This window comes from Oryzias melastigma, linkage group LG12 (genome assembly GCF_002922805.2).
Source record: "Oryzias melastigma strain HK-1 linkage group LG12, ASM292280v2, whole genome shotgun sequence".
In the NCBI taxonomy this organism is placed as follows: domain Eukaryota; kingdom Metazoa; phylum Chordata; class Actinopteri; order Beloniformes; family Adrianichthyidae; genus Oryzias; species Oryzias melastigma.
The window spans coordinates 4221893-4225444 of record NC_050523.1 but is presented as its reverse complement, the minus strand read 5'-3'; the positions used below and the strand labels follow the sequence as shown (position 1 = coordinate 4225444).

Sequence of the window (3552 nt, the reverse complement as noted above, 5' to 3'; positions counted from 1 at the left end):
CAGACGCTCTATAGTTTGACAAGCAGTGATTGAATTTGGCAGATCCCATGTTAGCAGGTGGGAGGAGCTGATTCTACCTTTGACTTCATGACTCTCTTGTTTGTGCGTCAGAAGCCCTCGACGTGTTTCATGGATCAGAGGATCACACTCTGCGGTGTGTCATGTTCATAACGGCACTGCTGAACTAATCTGCTTTGGCAGAATGACATTTCATTAGCCTGAGACGACGGACGCGTCACCCACCACCACTGAAACTCATTTCTGGTTTCATTATTTACTACCTAAGCTGTTGCAGTTAAACACGTTCTCTTGATAGATTTCTATTTTTAAATTCAACTAAATGGAGTTTGGGTTCAAATTTATAAACAGGAGCTTCTCCAAAAGAACCTTAAATAGTTAAAACAAACCCGCTGCCCTTCCTCCTTTGAAATGGGAGTTGGATGTTCATCTAACACCAGTGACAGAGCTTGTGCTGAGCGCAGAGGAAGGGATGTAATTTAAGCTGCTGAACTCCTCTCACCCGCGCCAACCCCGCAAGGCAGGCCAGCATTACCTCAGGGTTAATCGGGGAACCCTGACCTCCGGCGAGCGGCTCACTCCTGAAGGAAAGTCCTATCATTTCAGCTGCTGATCATCAGCCTTTTTATACTGGAGGATCGTGGATTCCTCTCTTTAGCTGCTTGACTGCAGCTTAACTTTTACGTCAGTTCAGAGTTGTGGCACCAGCAACTCCAATTTAACCTGCAGAGACGACAAATTAAGACGGCTGTCATATCAGATTACTTTTCAAGGCATGTTTTCACTCACCTAAGGCGAACCGCTGCTGTTATTTATGGTTTATTTTGGAGAATGTTTGTCTGTGTTGCCTAGCGACGGGCTCCTCTGGACCCTCGGACGTGGCAGAAGAGGAAGCTGATAAACGGGTCGATGCTCCAGATCGGTAGAAGATCGACTGTGAATAAAGTTGTGCTTGCAGATGATGAAGCGAGCGGACGGCTGGAGGAACCTTTTCTGACCCAGCGGCAGGAAGTGACTCATGAGGGCACAACTGTTATTAATATAAAGCCTGTAATTCGGCCTGAACACAGACCCGACGTGCATCAAGAACATGAGCAGCCCTGAAATGGGTTGAATCCAATGAAAGACCCACTCAGATGAAAATGCTGTTTTTAACATTATCAGGATAAAAATCAGTTTGAAAAAGATCGTATTTGTGATGTAAAAATACGCTGGGCGGGCCACAAGATGCTCCGCCCCCTTCTGATGCATCCACTTGCAGACAAATAGATCCATGCACGTCTCTGTTGACTGTATATGGCTGGAAAGCTCTAATATTGCCGTTTTTGTTGCACCACTTATGTTAGCTTTAGAGCGTGAAGGGCTGTAAGCTAGCAGGAGAGCGTGTAAATGGAGGCTAAGCCCGAACTCCCTCCTTAGTCCCAGCTATTAAAGAACTATATCGTACAAGACTATCCAATATCCTGGATTTAACATTTTTAACACCAAATACAGAAGTAAAAACTAACAAATACAAATATTTTACGTTGAATATTTTTGATGTTCGTGTTCTGACGATAAAAAACTCGGATGATTTGTAAAAGATAAAATAATTATCTCTAAGATCTCTATAATTACTGGCAGAGATGGATTTTTATTGCCTTTTTTTGAAGAATAGAAAGTTAACTTAAGTGTTTAACATGCATTTTTTTTTTATTTCTATACAGTAAATACAGCCAATCTATTTAGCACTGATGCACACTGTTTTTTTTTTAAAAGACTACTAAGAAATTTCTTGAATTGTAAATAAGTAATGAGTAGTGAAGGAATTCAGTCACAACCAGAGAGTTCTTAGTAAATGGGCTGACTCGGGGGGATGGGCTGACTCGGGGGGATGGGCTGACTCGGGGGGATGGGCTGACTCGGGGGATGGGCTGACTCTGCGTCAATGGTCCTGCCTACTACTCAGAAGTGAATTTCTAATGAACTACTGCAGAAACTATGTCCTAGAAAGTTCTTTAATTTATGCAAAAAAGAGCACAATCATAATTTAAGGATGTTTTCAAACTAGAAAACTCAGTTGGTCTGAACCAAGTCCGCCAAATTTGGTCCGGATTGAGTCCTCAACCTTGTCCTGTATTCAGACCAGGGTCAAGCTGACATTTCAGATTGAAACGAAAGGTTGTAAACACTAAAGATTTCTTCAGTCATTGGCCAGGAATTATGAGGGCGGGGCTAAGCAACCACCAGAGGAAATCCTATACTTTGCAATCCTTGTTGGGATGGTTCTTATTCAAACTTAATATTTCGTTGAACAATTTTAACATCTGTATCGACGTCAGGTTTAACACTTTTTACTGTAACTTTGGTACGGCAGAAGCATGCTGCACGGTGGTTATTAATGAAACGACGGCCATGACGGTACGCCGATGAGTGTCAATGATGTATAGATTGTTGGGAAAACGTGTGAGAAGCAACATGCATCACATTGCTGTTTCATCGATGCTCCGCGTCCGTCTGCAGCTCTTGTTACGCCCGGCTACGGTGGCCATTTTGGTTCAGTTCCGAGCATGGAGCCTATTCAGATTGAGAAAAATTCAGACCAAACTGGACTAAAATTGTAAACGAACAGAGACTACCTTTAAAGATGGATTTAAGAGCGGTTCCTGGTCCTGGATCAGGGTCTGCTTGGGTGTATTTAGTTCTGGATTATCTTGGGTAACAAACTCTAGTTCACTTTAATGTGAACAAACCCTAAAAGACAAATGGAAAAAAAATAGATCCAAAGATTTTTGGAACATTTAACGTTGAAAATAATTAACTTTTGAATTAAAGAAGTTTCAGTTTTATTCATTAGAATTTGGCTAAAAAAATTAGATTTTCTTTCAAACACATTTTTCCAATTCAAGATATTCATGTACTCCAAAGTACACAGCCTGTCGGTGTGCTCATCTTTTTATTGCTTGTATTTCTGCTTTTATAGTACCATGAATCCTGTCTTTCTCACTTTTTAAAGTCCTTCTTTCATTATCCCACCCTAAAACTTCGACTGCCCTCCAGACGTCTTTGGCTTGACCGCATCACTTTGACACAAACGCGCTCTGGAGAAAAGCCGTTCGTGGTTCACACCCTTTGTTGATAAAGGCTGCAGATGTTTGTGCAGCTGTTGCATCACAGTTGGCTGCATAATCTTTGACAAACACTCCCTGCACACCAACGAAAGAAAGCTTCTTGACTTTTCCTGCAGAGGAGTTTCCTTTTTTAAGAGCTGATCATGAAGCAGATTAGGACGTCCCACTGAAAATCTTTAACCTAATTTGAGAATTCAACACATTTCAGTTCCTTGTTTTATTGTGAAATATTTCAGAAAGACCCCATTCTGCAACTTTTTATACACCTTGATGATCAGCTGGTTAATTATTTTAATTGACAATAATTTTTCACCCCATTAAAAATGCATTTTTCGAAAGAAAAACTGTTTATTTTCTTTAATATGCCATGAAAGGGTTGACATTTTAACTGATTTTAAGCACTGAAAATACAAAAAAGGCCATT

The 3552-nt window shown here is 41.0% G+C and overlaps 1 long non-coding RNA gene across 1 annotated transcript; it reads right to left on the bottom strand.

Annotated features, from left to right (window-relative positions):
* Positions 1 to 473: 473 nt before the first annotated feature.
* Positions 474 to 1166, bottom strand: LOC112163115. The gene is made up of 2 exons (XR_002922227.2): positions 808 to 1166; positions 474 to 741 (listed from the first exon to the last, which is right to left on the bottom strand). It is a non-coding gene; the product is annotated as an uncharacterized LOC112163115 (long non-coding RNA).
* Positions 1167 to 3552: the final 2386 nt, after the last annotated feature.